General features: G+C 34.5%; 1 pseudogene; it reads right to left on the bottom strand.

Annotated features, from left to right (window-relative positions):
• Positions 1–3,914: 3,914 nt before the first annotated feature.
• Positions 3,915–26,754, bottom strand: LOC113099723 (parathyroid hormone 2 receptor-like; annotated as a pseudogene).
• Between the last annotated feature and the right edge of the window lie 692 nt (positions 26,755–27,446).

Raw genomic sequence — 27,446 nt, forward strand, 5'->3', positions numbered from 1 at the left:
TAAACACTTCAGTCTATTAAAGCTTTTATTCCAGATAAAGCATTTATGGCTCAAATTTAGATTACATTATATTTCACAAGTGTGTGTGTGTAACCTGTTGTGATCTTCTAACACAGCTGCCGTATTCACTGGGACTTTTACTTTAACGTGACTTCATTAGTGTTCATATTTATTCAAAAGTAACATGCTGTAGAATATTTTACTGTTTGGGTTTGGCTTATGAATTGATTTTGTACATATGGAATGATACATACAGTATTAAAATATGAACAGCTTCAATTTTTTACATAAATCATATTGCTAGATTAAAAAGTTTCAAGATGTAACATTCAGTATGAAGCCTCTTGTTTAGGTTTATATCAGGGATATTATTTTGTGTGTGTGTGTATATATATATATATATATATATATATATATATATATATATATATAAGTGACAGTTTCATTAACATTTTTTCTTAAATGTATTTAATTTTATCTAGTTGGCAATGCAGCGTTTCTAAGTTGATGTATGGAAAGAACTAAAACGGAAATAAAAATTAACATGATTAAGTGCGTTTATTACACTTTTGAATACAACATCAATGCACAATACATTTAAAACAATTTACGAAAAACATTTACTCATAAATAACAGTAAAAAAATAGCTTGATGTAAACTTTGTACGATCAAAACATTTATGTCAAGCAATGCCCAACTGATTTCTTTTTTGCTGAAGTAGTAATCAAATATCTAAACCGCAAAGCATGTATTGGGTTGCATTCGTGAAAATCGAGCAGAATTAATATTATGTGAATCTGTCGGTGAAAATCTACATCATGACATTTTACGCACAGACAGTTTTGCAAACAATTTTACAGACAAAAAAACAGAAGCAGAACGAATTTGTTTGAATGCTATGTAGAACCACGCTTGCATAAACTGTAAGAGAATGAAGACAATTTACAAGGGAACATGTTTTACAAACTATTTCAGCAGAAAATCTTTTCGCTTGTGTTTCATGAATGAGTCCCGCTGTTTGATTTCACCGAATAACATCATTTGATCGCAAAAATAAACCCAGGGCTTGACACTTGATGAAGGATATATTTACACATAGTTAATTTACCAAACGTAACAATGTAAACAGTCTCATACGGCAGTGCGATGGCACTAGTTTATAGCAAAAAAAGAGCGCAAATTTCAACACAAATCTTTCTCGCAAGGCTTAGAATGAGTGAAAAACCAACTGAACTTTTTTTTTCATGCATTATACGGCACGTATGGCATCTTAGTTTGACTATTTGCGATACTTTAACAAGTCAACATGAAAATCCAAATGGACTCAATGATTTACTTGTATTTTTATTATTATTTTTTTTTAATGTTTTTTACAATCCACTGCAGAGGATCCACTGATGAGCAAGTGATGTAATGCTACATTTCTCCAAATCTGATGAAGAAATAAACTCATCTACATCTTGGATGGCCTGAAGGTGAGTACAGCCTTAACACTCAGGCCCCGTAGTGCTATACATACAAAGTATTTTTGTTGCTTTGTAACATTACAGTTGAACCACTGATGTCACATGGACTACTTTGTTGATCATCTTGGTACTTTTCTGTGCCTTGATTGTGGTAGTACCCTTGCTGTCTATTGGAGGTTCAGAGAGCTCGCGGATTTCATCAAAAATATCTTAATTTGTGTTCTGAAGATGAGTGACGGTCTAACAGGTTTGGAACATGAGGGTGAGTAATTAATGACAGAATTTTCATCTTTGGGTGAACAATCCCTTTAAGACATGTTTTAGGTCTTCTTGTGAATCAATGCATGTTATTCCCCCCAAAAATTGTTTGCCTTATTACTTTTTAATTAAAACTTATTCTACTTCTGAGGTGGCTTTACTTTAAAGCCGTTTTCACCTTTATTTTGTTTTTGGACAACGCTCACAAATAACCAAATAGCTATTTAGGCACTATTTTAGCAAATTACATTCCATTATAATATATAACGCCCAATTTACACAATCAAATCAGTTCTCAAACAATAAATTCTTTTTTTGTTTTTCTATTAAAATCCTTTACAGAAGTAAAATTGGTTGCAAAAGGCAATTTGAGGAAAAAAAAATAGTTTGCGTTTTCACCTTTATTTTGTTATTTGATAATGCTAACAAATAGCCAAAAAGCTATTTACACTCCTAAAAATAAAGGTACTTCAAAAGGTTTTACACAGCGATGCCATAGAACAGTGGTTCCCAAACTGGGGTGCGTGCACCCCTAGTGGTGCGCAGACTGACCACCAGGGGTGCGCAAGAGAATGTTTGTAATGGCGGGGAAAAAGATCGCTCTTTATTATTTTTATGTATTTAACTGAGGTAAACTTTACATGCAAAGGTTTTATTAAGAAATAAAATTTCACATTTCACATTACACACTACATTACTGTATAAATTACAATTGATTTCATTTCATTTTACAAGCACGTGTGTGTCACAATAGCCCCGCCCTGTTCTTTTAGTTCATATTAGGTGCTAACTGATAATTCGTTCATTTTTTCACTTACTACATTCAACAGAATGGACACCTGGGGCCGGATTCACAAAAATCTTCTTAAGAAATAAATTAAAATATTAAAACGTTCTCAAATATATTCCTAAGAACATCTTAATTTTTTTTCTTAAGAAGAAATTAACAGCCGTTATCTGAATAAATACATGTTGCTGCTAAACTCACTCCTGTAGATTACCCTAATAATCTTAATCATAAGCACGCACCAGACTGTATATTTTTGTTGCGACTTTGAATGGCGCTCAGCTTCATGTTTTAATGCGGCCTGTTTTTGAACAGTTACTTTTAAAATAGCCTGTCTTAAGCTGCAGCAATATGTTTCATTAATTTTTGTGTCGTGTTTTTGCACTTTCATCTGAGTGAACGCTTCCGGTATTGCTAATGAGTTTTGAAGTCAGCAAAAAGCAGCGTCACACACAGGCTAATCATGAGCGATCATGTTTACATTAACAGTCATCGCTGTCCCTTCAGAAAACTTGTGCACATCTCTAGTCCTCCTATGTATTATATGTAGCTGTTGCTGTAATGTTCAAATATAACAATTAATTTCAAATAACCCAATAAATTAATTAAATAATTATTATTATTTGGATTTAAGAAAAGTCTGGGGCTGTCCTAAATTTAAGAAGATTATCTTCAACAATCTTAAGAAAAGATAAGAATATTCTTAAAATGAATTTTTTTGGGAATACAAAATATCCTTAAGTTTTTTCTTAAATTAAAAAATAAGAAGAAAATGGAAGTTGAGAAGAAATTTCTTCTTAAGAATGTTTTCGTGAATCCAGGTTAAAAACAGGCACTTTAAAGAAATTAAATATTTATATGTATATATCATATATATTTAATGTATATGATCTGTGTGCAAACATGCAGGCCCATCCATCTCACAAAAAAAAGGAAGTGATCTTTTATTATTATTATGTTTTCTAATTTACAGTGAATATTTGTATTTAGTTATTGCAATTAAAAATGTGAAATCTAACCAGAGTAAGGTGTTGGGGGGTGCTTGACAGGTGCCAAACACTAGAAAGGGGTGCATGCTGAAAAAAGTTTGGGAACCACTGCCATAGAAGAACCATTTTTGGTTCCACAAAGAACCATTCAGTCAAAGGTTCTTTTTATAATCTGAAGAACCTTCTTTCGCCACAAATAACCTTTTGAAAGGTTCTTCAGATGTTAAAGGTTCTTTGTGGAACCATTTAAACAAAAGGTTCTTCTATGGTATTTCTAAGCAAATTATCTACCATTCTGATATATAACGCCCAATTTCTACAATCAAATCAATTCCCGAATAATAAAATAGTTTTTTTTTTTCTATTAAACTCGTTGTTTTAAGTAAAATTGGTTGCAAAAGGCAATTCGCGTCAAATTAAGTCTGCGTTTTAAAGTACTTCCTCGTCCTCTTGATCCAAACTGTTGTCCCTCACCGATAAAGAATCCTTCGGTGACATTTTATCAGTGCATTTGGAGATTTCCGTAGTGATGATGTCATCAGGACGACATCTGACATCATCAGAATCTGTGTGGGATGAGCTCTGTCCGCTTTCTTCGAAACAGATCCTGAGGGCTTCCTGTCGTACGGCGATGTTGTTTACCCCTTTGAGCGTGATGTCGTCGATGTGTTTGGCCTCCTCTTCGATTTCTTCTGGAATGGAAGGTGGGAGGCTTTCGATGTCTGAGTTGGTGAAGACGTATCCAGGCAAGGTGGTATGTATTTGCGAGCCATGCACAAGCGAGCCGACGCTGGGCCGAGCGGCACAGCGGTACACCCTGCTGGTGAGGAGAGCAGAACTGCGGGTCACTGAGGTCATCTGGGATTGGACGCTGGCGCCACTGCTGTTCAGGACCGTCCCATAGCGGTAGTTAGCTAAAACGAAAGGACCTTTCCAGTCTAATGCAAGCGTCCAGCGGAGCCAGGTCTTCCGGATTTCTGTTTGGACCTGGGAGAGAACAATAAGGAGCAAAATGAATGTTGTGCGCTGACTAGCTACAAAACCTTTGAAAGTTTGAGAGAAAATGAATAATCACTCTGAATACAAACTTTGCTGAAGTGACAGTATTTGAAATATTAATGTTGTTCCACCCAAACTTACCTCTCCATTGCAGAAGCAGTAAATAATGGACACAAAAAATCCCTGAAAGAGAGCAATAAATAACGGTGAGAAAGACAAATTAACAGAAAGCCTCAACAACACACATAATATAATATCATGAGTAAGAAAAAGTTCCTTGCCAAACTTTATTAACTGTTTATTATTAATTTTGCACTTTCTTATACTTAAAAAAAAACCTTTTGGTTTCTCATTATAAATTCATTTTTTCTTTTACTGTACCTCACCACCAACTATTTAACTAATTTAAATGTATTTATATTACTTTCATTTTACAGGAAAGACAGAGTAGCAAAGAAAAAAGCTGATTTGCGTCTGAGATGCGTTCAACTTTTATTTTTTTTGTCATTTAAATTTAATTTACAGGAAAGATAGATAGATACACGTCAGCACCATTTTAATTTTAATTTATTTTAATTTAATTTAATTTACCTTTTATTTCAGGGAAGACTGAAAAGCAACAAAAGGGAAAACTTCTGATGAACCTCAACACTAACTTTTATTTTTTATTTTAACTTTTATTTCACAGTAAAGACAAAAATCAGAGTGGAAAGACGATTTTAAATGTATTCTAACTTATTACAGGAAACAAAAACAAAGAAAATGCTTCTTACGGACCTCAGCACTAACTTTTCATTTTAGTTTAGTTTATCTATTCAATTATATTGTGAATAGTTTTTTGTTATCTCCCTTAATTCATTCCCTGCATGCTGCTATTTGTTTCCCACTGTCTACAGATAAGCTGCAAAATGCTTCCGAAATATGAAAGTGCAGTTATTTATCATGCCAGCAGAGCAAATTACCGGAATGCAAAGGGACAGATCATTATACTCAGTGTTATCACATCACATTAGTGAGTACTGAGAGGTGAAACTATAGCTGATTAGTCAGGAAGTCACCTGGAATGAGTTGAAGAACAGTTCACAGTACATGCGCAGCTCCCAGGCCAAACCTGTGAACGTGTGCGGCATTCCCACAAACATGATGTAGTGCACGCCGAAAACCAGAACCAGAACCAAAGTGGACTTAGCCAGCTTCCTGTACACACAGACACATTTTCTGGTTAGAATATTTGAATACTATATCACACTTGATTAAATTCACAGTGATTAAATTCACATCAATATAAAGAAATAATAAACATGACACCTCAAATTGTAAGGTTTATTGAGAATCAAACAATCACAAGCGATTTTTCAACCTGAACCCCCCCCCCCAACCACCCAAGAAAAAAACACCATAGTGAGCACTCAGAACACTATAGCAATTTCTCAGATCACTCAAGAAACCACACAAAACACCAAAGTAACCAATCAGAACACCATAGAAATCACCAGAAAACCCTAAAAACCACCCTAAACACAACACAGAACACCATATAAACCACTCAGAACACCCCAAAAACCACCAGAAGGCCCTAAGCCCTACTCAGAACACTACAGCAGCCACGTAGAACACCCTAATAACCACCAGAACACCCTAAACCCACCAGAACACCATATAAACTGCCCAGAACACCCTAAAAACCACCAAAATACCACAGTTACCACTCAGAACACCATGTCAACCACACAGAACATCCTAAAAACACCATATCAACCACTCTGAACACCCTAAAACCACGAGAACACCATATAAACTACATAGAACTCCATAAAAATAACCAAAAACACCAGAACACCCTAAGAAACATCAGAACACTATATCAACTACAAACCCGATTCCAAAAAAGTTGGGACACTGTACTACTAATTGTGAGTAAAAAAATGAATAGAATAATTGACAAATCTCATAAACTTATATTTTATTCACAATAGAATTTAGATAACATATCAAATGTTGAAAGTGAGACATTTTGAAATGTCATGGTAAATATTGGCTCATTTTGGATTTCATGAGAGCTACACATTCCAAAAAAGTTGGGATAGGTCGCAATAAGAGGCCGGAAAGGTTAAATGTACATATAAGGAACAGCTGGAGGAGCAATTTGCAACTTATTAGGTCAACTGGCAACATGACTGGGTATAAACAGAGTCTCTCAGAGTGTCAGTGTTTCTCAGAAGTCAAGATGGGCAGAGGATCACCAATTCCCACAGTGCTGCAACACACTAAAATCACCAAAACATCATATCAGCAACTATGCTGACAATGCACAATGCAGTGGGCTCCAAAATCAAAAAAAATTTTTTATGGAACTTTGAAATACATGGTACATCAAGTTAGTTCCAAAAATAATCACAATATTACTGTGGTTTTGGACTTTCGTTTCGGCTCTGAGAGACTGAAATTGAAATGAGAGCGAGACACTAAGAGTAAGAATCAACGTCTCTCTAAAGACTGATTCTTACATTGCAGGCCAGAAAATGAGAAAAGATGAGCTGAGCCTTTCTGCTGTTTTCACATACTCCGATAAAGCATCACAGAAGCAGAGGAACCTTGCGCTAAGCTCACATCACATGGAAATTGCTTAATTACTTCAAGTTCAAAGCACAAGTCTGACTCTCATTAAAAGTAAAATGTGACTGTGTCCATTCATCCATAACGTCTTTAATGGCGTTCATTGCCTGGATTTAATTTCACTGGAGGTTATCAAACCCCTGTAGGTTTAAAACACTCGCAGCAGCGACTCTAATACTTTCACACGTTATTAAGATATAATACATATCTACTAATCTATATTTCCCTTTATAAAAAAACTAAACCGCAGATCAGTCTATCCCATTTGCATTCCATTAACTTCTTTTAAGAATGTTCATTAACAAAATCAACTGGAAACTAAAATGTTACACTGTCAAAATTTTTTATCATTCTAGTCTTTATCCTGAATTTTCAGGATTTTCAAGTGTAGGAAATTGTCACCATTAGTTATAGTTTATTAAATCCACATCTGTATAAATAAATAAGTAACTTGTGCCTCTTATAAACATGGTACCTCAAATTATAGCCTATTTCTAAATAGGGATGCACCAATACTAAATTTGGCCGATAATTTATAATGGCATCTGCAGATGTCAATGCCGATACCGATAATTTGGTTTCCTTAAGGAAAAAAATCTCTTCCAACTAATACTTTGTTTGGTGCATTCATATTAGAGGTTAAAATTAACAGATGACACCAATTATTGGCCGATATATCGGTGCATTCCTATTTATAAGGTTTGTTAAGAATCAAGCCACCCACCCACCCACCCAGAACATCCTGGCAAACAAACAGATACCATAGAAACCACCCAGAACATCCGAGTGTCTGGCTGGCAATGACCCAGAACACCCTAGCTCGGTGTCAGTGAGTTTTTATGCATATGCACCACTTAAGAAAATACAAAATAGTTTGAGAATCATTAAGGAGCCACAGACAGTAAAACTGTACTTCAGAGGAAAGCCAGAACATGATTAACAAAGACAAGAGGGATTAGCTTGATTTGATCAACGGGCAGCTTTGATAAGAGACTATACAGACAGACCTTACAGTTGCTTCCACTCGCAGACTATTAGTCAGATAGAGCCTGTGACTTTTACCTAAAGGCAGACATGCTGTTAATGAAAGCACACTCTCTCTCTGTGACTCTCTCTATTTCTCTCGCTGTGAGAAAGCCTTTCAAACACCATCTGGAAAATTACAGTCCTCTCCTGGATATCTCACCAATGATGTCCAAACACTCCACCTTGCCGAAAACAACCACAAGAAAACAGGCAAACAGAATCCAGTTGCTATTTCATATATTATGAAGTAACACCTGTACTTTTGGGTTCGGGGGAATCGGGGATGTGGTTGAATTTGCGTATAATTTGTCTCTGGAGAAATATCGTACAGTATAGATTCTCTTATGAGGTCATGTACCAGCGTAACAATCATTTCATGCACTCACCTGTACTGTTTACGTGTGTCGTATCGCCCCGCATTAGTCTCTCGGATCTTTGTGGCCAGAACTCGTACGATATTTACGAACAGAATAAAATTCAGCTGCAAGAAAGAAGAAGGAAACAAAGGATTCATTTAAAATTATGTTGCTACATTAGTAATTTGACTAAAGTGTATAACATATTCGATAAAGATATAAAATAAAAAAAATTATATATATATATAACTGTATGTATATATACATATCAAAAACTTTCTACATCTATCTTTTTTGACAAATATTTTTTTAATATCCATAATAAAACAATAAAGACACTTTATAAAAATATATTTGCATATTACATTTTAAAAACTATGACAGCCTGAAAATAATAAAATAATCATCAATGAATAATTATGACAATTATTATTGAGATAAAAGTAGACGAAGAAAACAAATAGGTAAATATTACTTATAAAAAGAAAATCTTTACGGTTTTGTCATTTGCCAGAAAAGCTATTATTTTGTCAAATTGGCCAAAAAGTGTGAAAATATTTAATTGTGTGTGTTTAGGGACAGCTATGAAATTAACATTTACAGGACAATTAAGCAATCTTATTCCAAAATTGTTTAAAATGTATTTTCCACTCTAGACATTAACTGAGACAAAAGAAATGACAAAATTCTTGTTTTGGATGATTCTAATGAACTAGTGCGAGTGAAAAGAAGTGAAAAAGGTTCCTTAGTGTAACTCATTTTAAAAATGCTAATTTCATTCTGCGTATATTGTTACGCTTGGGAATTATTCCATCAATGCGTGATGAGCTTCTGTCGCATCCGATCTGTGAAAGTTTCAACAGGTTTAGACAGTTTTTTATATTGCGCTTTACTCTACTTAGACATCGTAATCAATACACCAAAGAAATTGTTATTCATGAGCGCTTGTGTGTGAATTCATCCATGTGTGTTAAGTCCTAATTTATATGTTTTGCTGACAGGCAGCAAGGACAAAAATACATTTGCATTCTGTCACATAATTGCAGCTCTCCTGGTGCGCAACTGTCCAGAGGTTCTTGAAATGGGAGCTCCATTACTGTGGAAAGCGCTTATGCTCGGCAAAGCCAATAATTAACAGCATAATGTCTCCGTCTGCCCATCCATCAGATAAATATATGCATGCAACCACTAACTGGTCAATCACATTCAGTCACGGCATGTCAACAAACGACAGCACACCGCTATCCAAATCAACCTTTTGACACGCCCGATAACAGGACTTTGACAAGCTCTTTCAGTGCTTATCGCATTCGGAGCGGGGGGTTGAATTCGGGGTTAATGGAAAGACAGCTGCGTCTCTTAACAACTGCTTAGTTGGCACTTTTCACCAATATGATGCAATTTGGCGGCCCATGAGGCACTAATCCCATGTTTTGCAATAAGAATTGATAGACACTTTAAATAGACTATTAACCAACTTACAATTAGTAGTTTGTTTTAAACTTCTCAAATGTTTGTGACCCACTAACTCGAAAACGGTTGTTTTGGCCTGTCCCATTGCAGCAGTCTTGACCTTCTTGACTGTATCCATCAATTAAATCTTTTTAAATAGTTTAAATCTGCTCATTTTATGACAGTAAAATAACTTTTAAGGTCCTGTCAGACTAGTCAAGTCAAGTCAACTTTATTTCTATAGTGCTTAATACAGTTGTTTGCTTCAAACCAGCTTCACAGTAAGAAACAGGAAAATAACTGATTATTGATAAACATATTTCACATAAATTAAATAAAAAGTATTTTTTTTATCGTACAGTAACTTTGGTAACAGGGTTAAATGGCATCTGTATAATGGTATTTATAAAGGCTGATTTCACAAAATGTGCTTTTTCTCCACATCAGTAGCACTTACATACACCAAACTTAGCAGTTTTATTCCCATCTCTATTCTGAAGGTTTTTATACAGGGGTTTGTTTATATATATATATATATATATATATATATATATATATATATATATATATATATATATATATATATATATATATATATGAGGGCTGTCAAAAATAGCGCGTTAACGACGTTAATTAGTTGTTTGTCGTTAATTACGTCAAATTTTTTAACGCATTTAACGCATGCGCAGTGTGACAAATTATTCAGGTCAGGAAAGTCTCGCCGATCTCTGAATTCTCAAGATAGTAAAAACCAGCGGCGAACGCTGCGACGAAAACACAGAAGAAGCTTAAGGTTTTATCCCAGTTACTCTCAAATACATTTATGCCAAGCTCGATAAACAGAGACGACTTTGGTAGTTGATACACTGGAGCTTCTTCCTGTTATAGCGTCCTGTGTTTCACACTGTGCATGCGCAGAACGCCTACATGCAATGCAGCGAAAATTACAGCTGTTTGGAAAAGCATATGCATTTTTACTTGGTTTTACTGGCACTTGAAGCCTTCAGAACGTGAAAATATCGATCCTAAAGTATTGTGGCAGAGCAAATGACCACCTCCCAAAAACAAGAGTGCCCAGAGTGCAGAGGGCGCATGTTTGTGTTTCTGAGTTCATTCTTTCGAGTTTCTCTATGCATAATGTCATAGATATGTGGCTATATTTAACCACTGGTTCACCTAAAACTCTTACACTATCTGTAGTTAAATGGCATGGTTTGATATAGTGCTCAGGTAAATTTGATTAAGTAAATGTTAAACTTTTGAAATTCAGAAAAAAAGAACCACATATTGATGAATCAATACATGAAAATTATGTATCTGTTTCCTGTTATTTATCTTTTGGTATGCATTTCAGAAAAAAAAAAAATGATTAGGATTCAGGTGTAATTGCAAATAGTGATTAATCCTGATTAATCCACTGAAAATTCTGATTAATTTGATAAAAAAATTTAATCATTTGACAGCCCTAATATATATATATAATATGTCTGATTTTATAGTGATAAAAATACATATAAAAAATACCCTCTCTAAAACCCTTTGTCTCTAATATGTCAACAAAACAAAGCGGACCTATACAACTATGTTTTTTTTTTTTGTCATTTGAAAACAACAAAATTGTGTATAGATTGTGTTTTAATCTTTTGTGTTTTTTAAGAGTTTTGTACACATTTATAAAATATGTTCAGTGTTATTGTTAAAGGGTGTTCTCCGGTTGTTTTGTAAACAATGGCCTTGATAATCGTTTATCAATTTGAGCCCGATTGAGACCCAGAGGATATTAGTGAAGAGGATCGTGCAGAAGTCTCATACTTTTAGATATGCTGTTATTTGTAAATGCTACTGCTTATGTTAGCTTTTAATGTATGCTTTTATCCTGATTAAAGCTGTAATACAGCAGAATACATGATTGCATTGTAGATTTTTGTAAAGTATTTTTTTTATTTTATAACAGTAAGAAGTGTTACAGTGGCAAACACCATGTTTAACACTTCTTGTAGCTTTATGAAAAATATCTTTGTCTATACACATAAAGTGTATAATTGGAACACATTTCATTGATGGAGTTGATGAGCTAATGTTCTAAACCAGGTGAGAGAGAGATGTAGAGACAGAATTGCAATTTTTATATGAATTATTTTTTTTGTGTACCCCTAGTTTTGACTGCGTGGCAACAACCACGCGCTCCTTTGTTGCATGTTCCCAGGGGTGGGGTTTATGTAAATTTCAGGGTTTATGATGTCACTAACCCGGGAAGAAGCTCGTTGTAGTCCCTACGAGCCATTTTTTAGCCATTAAACCGCCATAATGGCATAATTTTAAAAGACAATATCTACGTTTGTATAGAAGTTTCAGTGTCAATACTTTGCAGATATTGTTTATTCTCAAAAAGCAACATTACACACTAACTAAAGTTTAAAAAGTGAAATCACAATCAACCGCTCCTTTAACTAAACTAATAAAAAAATTACATATAAATATTCGCTAAAAAACACTAAAAAATTACTAAAACCAAAAATAAATTAATGCTAAATTGAAATAGACAACAAAATTAGTCAAACTTAAACTAAAATTATAAATTAAAACATACAAATATAAATTCTGGAAATTGGTATACAATAACACTCAATGTGTCTAACAAATAATTTCAGTTTGTTGGTAAAGTGCTTATTTACTCACCCCAATTGCTGTCAGTATAGGAACTTGGTAAATCCATCTAATATTGCCAGCGCTCAACTCCCAGCACCTTAGGGAAAAAGACAGAAATATTCTATTACATTTTATATATAGCACAGCTTGTGCATCTCTCTGTGTGTATAACTGTGTGACTTTTTTCTTTTTATCTTACAGAGAACCTGGATCATGTTTGGGAAACCCACCTTACATCCGCCAGCGTTGCCCTGACGACAGCCCAGGTTGATACGAAGAGAGCAGGAACACCTGTGGTCGCACAAATTATAAAAATGACAAGATATATCAACTGTAATGCAGCATACAAGCACAGAAGCATGTCCAACAATTGCCACAAATTCACCGGAACAACAGTATTTTCTGTTTGTTTTATTTTGAACTGATGAGATCCAACAAGTCAAAAGCCTCCTGAAAGTCTCCTTGACCCTCCAGACCATGAATGAAAAGTAAAGTCTATAGCAGGGGTGCCCAACCCTGCTCCTGGCGATCGACTGTCCTGCAAAGTTTGGCTCCAACATTAATCAAACACACCTGCCTTTAATTTTTAAGTGAGCCTGAAGACCTTAATTAGTTGCTTCAGGTGTGTTTGATTAGGATTGGAGCTGAACTTTGTAGGACAGTCGACGCCAGGAGCAGGGTTGGGCACCCCTGGTCTATAGTTTCTGTGTGGACACACAAAAAAAATGAAGTTTTCCGAACAATCCCCTCACCTGATGTTGGCCAAAAAATAAAAAATAAAAAATAACATATTATGACCATATTAAAATTTTTAAATATAGAAATGTAAAATGAAAAATGACATAAAATGAAAAATATTTATTATTATTATACATTTTATGTAGTAAAATTTCATGATTTTTGTATAATTATTACATTTTAAGTTTATATGATTACACACACATATGATAATTGTTTTCGTAATAAAATGTATTTTTTTTATAATTTATAAAAAAATATTTATAATATATAGTACATAATATATAGAGTTATACATTATATATTTATATAGAGTCTATATAAAGTTTTACATATATGTATGTATATATATATATATATATGTAATGTATGTATATGTATAGGTTTGGTACACTTTATTGTAAGGTGTCTTTGTTACACGTTACATGTACTTACTATTATAATAAGACTTAATTACGCGTAATTACATGCAAGTAACCATAAACCAAAACCTAATCCTTACCTAAACCATATTGTCATGGTTATGTTCTGGTTTGGTTTAGTTTTCTATGTTTCTGTTCTCCTGCTTTGTTTGTTTCCATTGTTTTTATTAATTGTTCCACACCTGTTTCAGTTCTTCCTGATTACATTCCCTGTGTTTATAAGCCCTGGGTTTTCCTCCGCTCCCTTGTGTTGCGTTTAAGTTGTATTGTAGTAGTTGTCTCCTACATTCTCCAGTGTTTTGGTCCTTGATTTATAATTAAAGATTCTATTCTGAAATACCCCTTCGCCGTGTGCATCATCATTACCTACCCATAACACATATAATAAGTATATTTAGTTTATTAATATTACTCAGTATATGAATGTATAATTACACTGTAATAAGGACACCTTAAAATAAAGTGTATCCGTAGTTTTATATATATGTAATATTTCAAACAAAATTATTAAATATTTGTTCAGTCATATTCGGACAAAAATAAATATCATTACACATACAAACACACACATTATATATATATATATATATATATATATATATATATATATATATATATATATATATATATATATAAATAATTCCCTTAAAAAAGAATAAGAATTTCACAAGATTCAAATACTGATGGTTTATTTATAGCTGCCACTGCGCATTATATGGCCATATTATTTTAATATTGAGAAAGTTACACTTCGACTTCCAGATGTTAATAATCTGGCTATATGAACCACACTGAGAACAAGACCAAGCGGGCACTGATTTATAATGATGTGTCTCCCTAAATACTGAGTTTATTAATTATTAAAAAGTCAAAAGCAGACCTCAGCAAACAAGTTCCAGCAATCTGTTTTTGATCTGATGTTTTAGAGTGCTTGAATAGGAAAATTTAACCCTCATTAGGTGGTTTACTCACCCACAAACCCATCGATGCCAGGAACATTAATTATGCATTATTGATTAATATGTTCGGAAGATCAATATGTTGCTTAAGTAGCACACATTATCAGTGACTTCAAAGCTGTTTAATCTTGGCTCTGTGTCATTGTCGGTCTGTTTAAAGTAGGACAAACATGTTTGGGCTTCTCTGTCATCCCGCTTTCAACAAAGTATCTAAGAATGCGGGAACCTTCCCAAAAGGATTTGCACATCAAAGGTGTCTGTTTGGATTTACTGGTTAATATTATGCATCCAACATAAAGTATAAATAAATAAGGTTTTAAGTAAGTGCTGCCGACTCAAAGGAGACCAAAACGACTCAACTAAGATTCTTGAAGGCAGACGTAACACAAGCCTCAGATGAGAATTATCATAACAAGCTGGAAAATTAGCTAGGTTACATCTGGGCAGGGTAGAATAAACGATGTTTAAAAACAAAATCAAGCAATGATTGATCTTAACATGTGCAGCATTGTGCACTTACCCCATCCTATGAGAGTGAAACCCCAAAGATATTTGGAGTCTGAGAAGAACGCCATGAAAATGAGACTGTGAAGGTACAGGCCCTCCACTAGGATCCAGTAGTAATTGGTTGCCAGGAAATAAATGAAGAACAGGACTGTGATCTTGCAGCCAACCTGAAAGTACAAACAATGCTGGCTTCAGCCAATCATAATCCTCAAACCATGAGCATTCAGAAAGTCACAGCACAACTGTTCATTATTATGCAACCTTTTAGTTGGAATGAATGCATTTACAAGATGAATGTGCATGAATGCCACCACAAGAGCTATAAAGTGCAATTCGGGAAAAAAAATATATGATATGGGCTTTCATAGTACAGTGCCATGAAAAGGTTTTTGCCCCCTTCTTGTTTTTTTTTTTTTTTTTGCATATTTGTCACACTTAAAAGATTCAGATCATCAAATAAATCTGAATATTACACAAAGGTAATACAAGTAAACACATAATGCAGTTTTTAAACGGTGAATTCATAAACCTACTTCGCCCTGTTTAAAAATTAATTGCCCCCTCTTGTTAAATCATGAAAGAACTGTGACTAACCACACTATTTTAGAAAGCTGAGTTTAATTTCACAAGCAAAACGCAGGCCTGATTACTGACAGACCTGTTGAATCAAGAAATCACTAATAGATCCTGCCTGACAAAGTGAAGCATGCTTAAAGAGCAATACATCATGCAAACAATCGAAACCCTCCAACGTGGCTGAATTAAAACAATTCTGCAAAGAGGAGTGGGCCAAAATTCCTCCACAGTATGTGAACGACTCATTGGCAGTTATTGCAAACGCTTGACTACAGTTGTTGCTTCCAAGGATGGCACTACCAGTTATTAGATATAGTGGAAAATTACTTTTTCACATTGTGCCAGGCAGGTTTGAACAGCTTTTTTCCTTTAATAAATTAAAAATCAGTATTTCAAAACCGCATTTTGTATTTATCTCTGAGTAATATTACAATTGGTTTGATTATCTGAATCATTCAAGTGTTACAAATATGCTAAATAAAATAAAAAAACAGGATGGGTCAAAACCTTTTTCACACCACTGTATTCTGAGTTTTTAGATTTTTGCAAAAAACATTTAGTGGTAATGTAATTAATAATTCAGCAATATACAAATCAAAGTCTGTTATTAAAAATGCTGAATTCACTTGAACAACTTAAACCCGTTGTAAAATTCATGCTAGGAAATCTTTCGCCCAAACGCAAAATTCCATAACTTGTGGATTCCTGTTGAAAGGACTGGATTTCGTCAATGAAAATTAGCAGAAAAGCAGTAAATATAGCCACACTTTAAATGTTAATCTCGTTAACAAAAAAAAAAACACATTTTTCAATTTCATCTACAGAAACAAAGGCGCCAAGAAGACGCATTGTGTAGATTTGTAAAAACTTTTATTTAAACTTGTTGTTGGTGAAAACATAACGAAAAATGACACAATGAAACATTAACAATATTTTAGAAAAAAAAAAAAAATTTCAATTAGCATTTTGTGTACTATTGATGAAAAAAATATCAAAGTTCATTGGAAGTTCACCGGAAGTGCTCATTTAGCTGCATTTGAGATGAAAAAAAAAATTCCCATCCAGAGAAGAGAAAAGTTAACGTAACTTAACTAAAGTTAAAGTAATTTTAGCCAAAACTAGTTCAACTGTAAATAAAAATTAATTAAACCTGGCCAGATTCATTAATGTAGCTCATACACTGCACTCACATACTGAGTCTTGTCAAGCGGGGAAATGGAGATGGTGCTGATGTTGTCCATTAGCATGGTGTCGTACTCCTGTAGCACACCATTAGCGTACACCACTCTGTCTTTCACGAAGATGCTGACTGCGCGCAGCATGAAAGACACAAAGAGGTGCATGTGGATGTAGTTTCTGGTGCAGTGGAGACGCCTGGAAGACGAAAAAAAAAGAAATTTCAGCTAATCGCAGGGGACACTTTTTGTCATTTTTTCCCCTTCAAACCAGCATGAATAAATGTCATATCTGCCTGAATGAATTAACAAACAAACAAATAAATATAGTTTGTTGTGATGGATTTCTTATTATCTTTTTTTTTAGAAAATTATATAAAATAAAAAAAATATTTAAATATGTTATGTTAATTTCACTCTGTTTATTTTAGCAATTTAATAAGTAATACTTTTATGATTGATTTTCATATTTTAAGATTGAGATTATGGGACTGAAAAAGGTCAGTAGCAATAAAATATTGCAAAAAAAATGACATTTAAAAAGTAACAGAATAAAACAAATAAAAAAATATGGTAAAAAGTTTTCAAGACAATTTCGAGTTGACCTTCATATTAGTGTTATTTTAGTATCTTTGGTTTACTATAGGTTTTTTAAATTGTACTTTCAATTACATTTTTGGATTTTATTTTTATTCTAATTTTTACATTATTTTTCATTTATAGTATTTTTTGTAATTGTGTTATGTACTTTTGTCACCTTGGCTGAAAAATTTTTTTTTTATGAATTATTTCAGTTAATATTTATATTCTTTTAATTAATTAAAATGTTTTCTGTGGTTTTAATTTTGCTAGGTTTATTTAAAAAATAAAATAAAACAAATCTAATAATTATGCATAAATGTGGACCCAATAACATCCTTCAGTGAAGGCTTTTAATTAGAAAAAGTAAAGTACAAGTTGTTCAGTCATAGCAGAAACTCAATGGGGAACTCTCAAGCTAATTTCATGTCTGAGGGTCTTTAAAGATGAAAGCCTGATGCGAACTGTCGTGCATGAGTCCCTCAACAGCAGCCACTTGTTTGGAACAAGAATAATACGTTTGCTTCCTGTGCAACTTCCCAATGAACACATGGAGTTATTAGTGTTTCTTTAACTTGCTGTGTGGGACAAAAGTCTTCTGGGACCAATGTTCAATTACCGAAAGTATCCAATGATGAAAATGGCCACCAGCAGCGAGCTGAAGGACACCGCATAGCCGACTGTGTACATGATGTGCAGCCGCTCGAAAAAGTCCCTCTGGAAACACAACAACACTTGAGTCATCTCAATGAATGCAACTAGACATCCTAAACATATCCAAAAACGTTTCACTTGATAGACCAGTGGCATATGAAACTATATATGCAGCTTTACAGCTTTGCGTTTGAAGAAACCAAGCCAACTACATCTCATTGGGGCGTTGTTATCAAAAAGTCACTCTTGAATGATTTCGAAACTTGTCAATAAGACTCCTCAAACTCTTCCAGCCTGTTTAATTGTACTTACTTTGCCCTTTTCAATGCCTGGAGCCAAGAACCGCAGACAGTCTGAATAATTGACCCAAGTTCTGTTCTCCACCGATACCCACGATCCATTCAAGTTGCAATGACGGTATGCAAATCCTGCGAAAGCCAAGAAACAGAACACTTTGACTAGACATTGTTGTGAAGACACAGGGAAATCTGTTCGAAGAAGTTTTGCATGTACCGTTGTGGTTGAAGTCGTACACGTAGCTGGGACACGCCACTTTGCTGACGGTTCCTGGAGAACCTTGAGGCCAGCAGACCAACCCGTCCCATCCAGGAGAACAGACCTCATCTGTGCACAAAATGTGTAAACCACGATCACACTTCATAGGGTGGAAATGCAAATCACAGATGAAACGGCTTTAACATCTCAACTGTTTCTCCTAGCAGTGAAACTAAAAAGAGAGTGGATGGATTTTGTTTGGCAAACATTTTCTGTTTCTGTATTTTGGTTCTGGTTCCAATTTCCCTAAACGATTCCATTTCATTAATGGTTCCATTAACGAGTCTTTTAATACTGTTGAGAAGGAAATCCAAAAACAAACAGAAATCCAATTCCACTGCCAAATAATTAAATTATTGTAATAAAAACAATTAAATGTATGCATAGCAGATGCCTTTATTGTTATAAGAGCCAAATATATTCATAATACACAATGCCAAGGTAACTAAATTAGCAAGCAAGCTAGAGAAGATGAGAAATGCAAAAAAGAAATAGAGTCAAAATGTACAGAGAGATAATAAATATGTATACCTTTTTAACCTTCTCGAGTCATGGTTCTCAGAAAATATCTCAACAACATCAGCTCAGATTTGTCAGCAGTCAAGAGAAAATATTGTCACACAACACTTATATACAATACAGTCTCAACAATACTCTAATACTGTATGTTTCCTTCCTAGGAATGGAAAAACATACAAGGAGAAACATCTAAGACATCTAAGTAGTGGCACATAATGAAAAAGAATGGCAAGAAATTGTGTTGAACTGAATTGTCCTCACAAGCTGCTTGCAAAAACAAACACCACAATTGAGGTCTGATTCTCAAACAAATGATTCTTGTGACCAACCTTTTTTAGTGACACAAAATCACAAAGCACCACTACATTCTTTTTAGTAAATCAGAAACATACAACAGGACCAGTATATGGCAATTCTGAAAAAGTTGACTCTTAGGAGCCAGTTCTGTTTAGTGAATCAAAAGCATATGGTACGGTGAATCCAAAGCAACTGACTCTTTATGTGTCGGTTCTTTTAAGTGAATCAAAAATATACATGGGGACCAATGTACGAAGATTCCAAAGCAATCGACTTTTAGTTCTTTTTAGTTAATCAGAAATACACAGTGGGACTTGTGTACTGTACAGTGATTTTGTAACAAATTGACCGGCTGTTTTTAGCGCCAATTCCAACTGATTACTAATCTGAAATAAATCTGTCCGAAACACGGCCCTTACAATAACATATGTATATGAATCGAGTCTGTAAACTGTATACCCAGCCCTATTCTAGCTGAAATCGTTGATAGTTTCTCGAAATTAATTCTGCATGTGTTTCATTGCTGGTCTGCTTGCTCGCTCAAAGCAAAACCTAATTAAAGCTGTTAAGAGTCTCTCTGGGAATGTCTAATGTAATTATAGTTTCTTTAGTAACGGAAGATAACAGGGTCATCTTAAGTGAGATTTGTCACCTCACGTTCTCAGACTTTCAAACTGCGACAACAATTTCTTCATCGAAGCATAAAAGCTCTATTTGCCTCAGCAATTTTCACACATTTTCATGACAACTAACTAAGCTCCACAACAAAAGATGCATTATTAATCAAATACGTCGTGCTACTTTGCGTTTGAAAACAGAACGCTTTCAAGAAAATGAAGAAGAACATTCATTATAATCTTGCAAAGTGAACATGATGTATTATGGAAGGAATATCCTCGAAACCATATACGGTTTATCTTGCCTTCCGGCTCATTGATTTGAAGCTGTTGTATGTCTTCGTTCTAAGTGCAAGTATTCAGTCACACATTGATCCAAACCCCCGCAGATCAGTGTGGGAAAAGGGCAGAGTCTCTGTTTGGAAGCACCAACCGGTCAATTTCTTGAAAAGAAAAGAGAGGGTTTGCAGTGCTACAAGAGCATGATGCTATTTGGAAGCTTTATTCAGAGTGAATGATTCAGCATGGTGGTTTGCTGAAAATGGTAGAAAGAAAGAGCAACAAACTGTGCAGTATATTTATTTGTAGATTCCTATGGTCACTGGGGTGAGATGTCGTCTTTCACACTTTCACATTTACTGTTTTTTTTAGGTCCTGACTTCATATGTACAGCGACCTTGGACCACAAAACCAGTCATGAGGGTCAATTTTTCGAAATGAAAATGTATATATTATACGAAAAATAATTAAATGAGCTTTCAGTTGATATATGGTTTGTTAGGATAGGACAATGTTTCGCTGAGATACAACTATTTGAATATCTGGGCCCGTATTCATAAAGATTCTAAGAATCTTCTCAGAAAACTCCTAATTTAGCTTAAAAACTTTTATGTAGGAGTCTTAGCTTAAAGCGATTCGGGACCGATCTGAGAGCATCTCTGAGTAAGGAAAAGACAAAAACTTTCATCTTAGTGAGGAGGCGGGGTTGACCCCGTTGCTATGTATGACACAATCTTTCGAAGACTGTGATTGGTTGGTTGTCCAAGAAGGAAAAAAAGAGTGATTTTAAGTATAGGCTCTATTCTAATTCTCACTTTGAATTTTCATGTGTAATTTATCCTATTTGACTGTTCTCTCTCACACACACACACACACACACATTATATGTGTGTATATAAATCCTTTTTTTATTTACCATGCTTGTAATTTCCTATAAGGTATTTGATTGGCTTAGAATGATAAAAATTGTTCCACTCTTTCCAATTACAGTGATTGCTGTCCTATTTAAGTGGCGGTTTGAATGTTGGTTTTAATAATGTATCAAACATGGAATCAAAACCAAGAAGGGCGAGAAAGCCAAACTGGACAGAGGAACAGTGTTTACTGTTAGCCCAGTTAGTGGATGTCACAGCAAGGGACAAGAAGCAGACATGGGAGCGTATAGCACAAACTATTAACGGTTCATTCCCCCTGCTTATGCGCACCTATAAGCCTGCTATATTCATAAATGCAGTTTTTTGAGCCTGCAAGGTGGGAAGGTCCAGTGGAAACTAAATGAACTGCGACACAATAAGATGTTCTGAAAATGCTGTAATTGTTTGTGTGATCACTAGAAGGTTGTGACAGACCCAAATCATCACTATTGCATTGTTGCATTTTCCCAGTTGCCAAATATCGTAATGTAGTGATTACTTTAATTTATATATTAAATTATAAATGATTATATAATTTATACCGACTTATTAACTCACTGTCATCCATTGTCTGCAACACATTTCTTCTGTCTCTTCGTCTCTCTGCCATTTTCTCCTCTGCTAAAGAAACTTTAAGTTTGACCTTAAGACCTCTTTTAAGGGTTAAGATGCTTTCTGAATTACTTTTTTCTTTACTAGGATTTTTTGTTTAATTTTAAGAGTAAACGCCCTCATTTCTAAGAATTTTCTTAGAATTTTGTCACTAGGAGCTACTTTTTGCATTAAGATTCTTTATGAATACGGGCCCTGGAGTCTGAGGGTGAAAAATAATATTAATATTGAGAAAACTGCCTTTAAAGTTGACCAGATGAAGTCCTTAGCTATGCATATTCCTTTAGTTTTGATGTATTTATGGTAAGAAACATACAAAATATCTTAATGGAACATGTTCTTTACTTAATATACTAATGATTTTTGGCGTAAAAGAAAAATTTATAATTTTGACCCATACAATTTATTGTTGGCTATTGCTACAAATATACCGGTGCTACTTAGAACAGGTTTCGTGGTCCAGGCAGGGTCACATATGGGGTAAGTTCAGGTAAATTGGGTTACTTTTTGGCATTGAGCTGACTGGATAAACTTTAAACAGAACAGTAATATCAGAGCCCACACATAATAAATGATATTAACTTGAACATTCTGAGAACGTTCTGAGAGTTGCCATGGCAAATGAAGGTTCAGCGAGAGCGTTTCTACAAAATGCAAATGACGACGGCTACACTATAATTAACTCTAATAACCAATATTAGCAAATGTTTTCAAACAAAGGAGACTTTGGTATAGCCTTCATGTTTACCGTGCCTTTGAACAGCAGCACAAATATCCAAATGAAAAGAAAATGATTGCAAAGGAAAACCTTTGATAAAAGCCCTTTTTACAGCGGGTTAGAGATTTTAAAATGTAATATGGGGTGGGTGCTTTATAATTGGGTTAGGAAATGAAGTACCCTACAATTGGTGTGTCTGTATGAAAGATATAGGTTTATGCTGTTTATGCAACAGTTCATTCTGGTCATTGAATATGATTAGCTGAGCGGCGTTTCAAGAGCGCTTGTCCAGGTATTTTTTTATGTAAGAGCAAATGTGCGACACTTCCGGTGTCGTTCACTTCCAGTTATTTTGCCTGTACAAAAACAATGCACTATGCTGCTTGATATTGTTGGTAGTATTACATTATTTCAATTCAGTATTTTTCAGTATTGAAAAATTTAATAGGTTACAGATTACAAGTTACCATATTTAAAATGTAATCAGTGAAAGTGACATGAACACATACCCGGAGCAGTGGGCAGCCGCCGCGGCACCGGGGGAGCAATGCCTTGCTCAAGGGCACCTTAAGTCGTGATATTGCCGGCCCCAGATTCAAACCCACAACCCTAGGGTTAGGAGTCAAACTCTCTAACCACTAGGCCACGACTTCCCCAAATATTGTAACTATTTCAATTACTTTATTCATTTAATTGATTACATTTGATTACTTTTATTGATTACAATTGATTACTTTTGATTACTAAACATTTAAACCAGATATTAATACATGGTGGTTCTGAATGAATCATTTGTATGAATGATTCATTGACTCAACGAGTCAGTGAATCATTCAAACAAATGATTTGTTCATAAACACAACTCATTCTGGTCTTTCTTATTTAAAATAATGGTTAAGGTTCAAATTCTTACACCACACATAAACTTTTCTTAAATATATATACATTTTATATATATATATATATATATATATATATATATATATATATATATGTATATATATATATATATATATATATATATATATATGTATATATATATATATATATATATATATATATATATAAATACACACTTTAGAAAGGAAAAGTAGCTTACAATACTGAGCCTCAAGCATATTTAAATAGCACTTAAGTCTTGTTTATTGAACTGTTGAATAAATGTGGCTTATCTTTTGGAGCCCAGTTTTCAAGTAAAACAAAGATTATTGGAGTACATCTTTTTTACTTCAACATTTGACATTTAATTCAATGTGTTACGTGATGTTTCTTTGTAACTATCTGTGAGATTCCTGGCAATTTCTAAAAGAAAACTGCTTCAAAGTAAATCCTACACCATTTTTGCGTGCCAGCATTTTGGTGGTGTTTTGGAGAAGCAAACACCTTTCAAATTTTCTTCAGAAAATCCTTGCTGTAATTATTTAATTACCTTTACAAACCCATTGACATCAATGTATTTTCATATTAGCAAAATCTGTTAACATGCCATTTGTGATTGTTGGATTTAAAAATATTCATCTTTATTGGCTATGCCACCGGCATGTGTTAGATCATTAGTTTATAAGAAGAATTGTGGGAGAAACTGCCGAATATATCAGAACTTGAGCTCAAAACATGAATAATCCTGTGCAGCTGAATGGTAGAGTCTCAATTCACAAGAGCGTTTAGAGTTCAGTTATTTTCAGATTATTTTTTAATAGGTGTGAGGGGCCACCACTGAGTTTCTTGTCTCTGGGATGATTCACATATGCTTGAATCATCTACTTAATTCATCAAGTTCGTAAATCATACCTTCCTCAGCATCCTAATTCAGAATTACGCAGGTAACCAGGAACCTTTCGCAATCTTAACTTGGTATGCCTAGTCACAAAATCATCTAACACATGGTTAATGCTAGAACCAACATGTATAAATGAAGAAGAAAGGGAGAAAAAACAGCAAAAAATGGGAACATTGGAAGAAAAACAATAAATGTGCGTCAGCTTCTGTAAACAGCAGGGTGACTCACAGGCCGCACTACACAATTAATCTGTGACATCACAAACTCCCTTCAGATTTAAAAAGGACTAGATTGGATGTACATAAGTGGAGTATTTTTGCTGCGGCACATCCAAAAGTAATTGCACCCCTTAAGAGTTTCAGTACATTTGCAGCCTTTATTAGGAGTAGGTTTTAGAAGAAAATCTTATTTCAGTCTTTTTTTTTTTGACAGTTGAAATTGAAATTTCATTCAATGTGTCATTTCTTTGTAATGATTATTGAAATTTATTAGCAAATTCTGAGTAAAATATTTCAAAGTAAATCCTATGCCAGTGTATTCTTGCTCAGCGGTGATGATGCATGAACAATCCTGTTGGGATTCAAACCCACAACCTACTGGTTACAAATCCAGCTTTTTAACAACTTGCATTTAAGCTGGGAAACTGTCCCCTTTATGTAATTTACTGTAAAAAATAAAAAATAAAATTCAAACTTGAATAGCAACAAATCCATCACAGCTGAGATCGATATCCTTGAATCTGCATTAAATCAAATGCAAAGCAGACACATTTCCACTAGTGCCATTGGACTCCACTGCATATGCTCAGACGCTTATATGAGTGGGCAGATACAGACGTTATATGACAGTAAGGTGTTTCAGTATCTAAATAAAGCTTCAAAGCAGAGAGAGCAAAGACACTTGGACTGGAGGACCAAGACAGATTCAAGCACAGAAACCACTCGAACCAATGATCTGAGATCTGAGATTCATCAGTTGAAACGGATCTTGGATCTCTCTGAGGCAGATATCGACAGAAGTCCTCTAAGCAGATTCTAATGTCACATTCTGTTCCGCGGATTACGCGTCAGATGTGAATTCACATGCTTTTAAACGAATGAACTAATTAACTAATGAGATAAATGTGTTTCAGTGCGAGTGACTTTCATCTTGATCCCTCATATTTCTATCAGTTATGCAAATGATCTATCCTCTGGGCTCCCACTTAACATCTCATTAGAGAGAAAAAGGTCCAGATGACCAAACAGACTCCAGAGGTGAGGTCTTACCAGCAGGATTGTGTTCGGAGAAGGCACTGCAGTTTGATGTCGTAAAGCAGGAGAACTTGTTCCTGAGCTGTTAAGCCCACTTCCGGGTCCACATGCTGCATGGAGACAAAAACAGGGACATTGATTGTCTGACAGTTGGACTCAAGTATTTAAGATTTGATTAGAAACCACCCAATCAGACAATCTGGAGGTGTCTTGGAGTTTCAAAAGCCACCAGCTGGACCTTCAAAGCTTCATCGTGAAGCATTAAATCCAACAATTAAGCCATCAGATTCGAATATTTCTGAAATATTTCACACAGTTATGTCGTATTTGTATATTTCTGTCATATTTGTAACATCTGACTTTACATAATACATGACCTTACAATGTTAATCGGTTAAGCTTCAAATGTTTTCTGGGGTAAAATCTAAATTAACTGGTTTATGTAAGTCAAAAATATGATTTCAAATGACTGAATTAACTACGATAGGTTGCGTCGTTGTCACGGATTTTAAAAGTTAAATACGATAGAAACATTTCCTATTGTCAGTTTTCACAAGGAACCTGATAGGAAGCTAAACATTTAGATATGTCAGAGTTGTTAAGATAAAATAATTAATAAATGCGTTGGGCTTCAAATTTAAATAAAAACTCTAAATCGAGGTGAAACGAGGACGAAAAAAATGCAATAAATTGTTTATACATCTTACCTGTGCTTCGACTGAAGTGCCAAGCAAAACTTGGACAAATATCCACAGTAGTGTTATCCACATTTCGGACGGTTTAATAGCATTTAAATTACTTATACATGAAAACTGACTGTATTTGCTCAGATGATGTGTTTCCTCAGCGCGTGAAGCTCAATGTGCGCCTTTCCTGTCTCTCCGGTGATTTTATCCAGCTCCATATTTACCCTGGAAAATGAGCTCAGCATCTGCTGAAAGCGGAGTGAATTGAACACCAGCACCTACTGCAGAAATACTCCTTCAGACAAACAAGAGAGATGGTGCACCTCTGCCCAATCCACTGGTGGGGTGGAACCCCCTCTTGAAATGACTACGCAAAATTCAAATTAATAGGCTAAACTTTACATAATCACAACTGCCCAGCTGTATTATTTTTTTCCCACTTACATTTGTTTATCTTGAACTCGTCAAAAACATCAAAAGTTACTTAAAAAATATGAATAGAAATGTTAACCGTAAATTGATATCAATAATAAAAAAAGACCGAAACTATAAGATAGGCCACCTGTAGCCTAGTAACAGTAGCCTACGTCGTTGGAATCGGTTAGAATCACTATGTTGTTGTTTTTCGCTAACGTTACACAATTTAAATCCTATAAGTAGCCTTTTGTGACTTAACGTTAGTCATAGTGCAGTAAATATGTGATTCTGGAGCACAAAACCAGTCATAAGTAGCACATGTATATTAGCAATAGCTCAAAATACACTGAGGGTCAATTCATCGATTTTTCTTTTATGCCCAAAAATCATTAGGATCATGATTAGCCTAATAAGTCTTCCATTAAGATATTTTCAAAATTTCCTACCGTAAATATATCAAAAAACTATATTTTGATTATTAAAAGACCTATGCATTGCTATAAACTTAATTTGGACAAATTTAAAGGCGATTTTCTCAATATTTTGACTTTTTTGCACCCTCAGATTGCAATTTTTCAAATAGCTGTAGA

The sequence above is a fragment of the Carassius auratus genome, unplaced genomic scaffold, assembly GCF_003368295.1.
Source record: "Carassius auratus strain Wakin unplaced genomic scaffold, ASM336829v1 scaf_tig00217025, whole genome shotgun sequence".
NCBI classification, from domain to species: domain Eukaryota; kingdom Metazoa; phylum Chordata; class Actinopteri; order Cypriniformes; family Cyprinidae; genus Carassius; species Carassius auratus.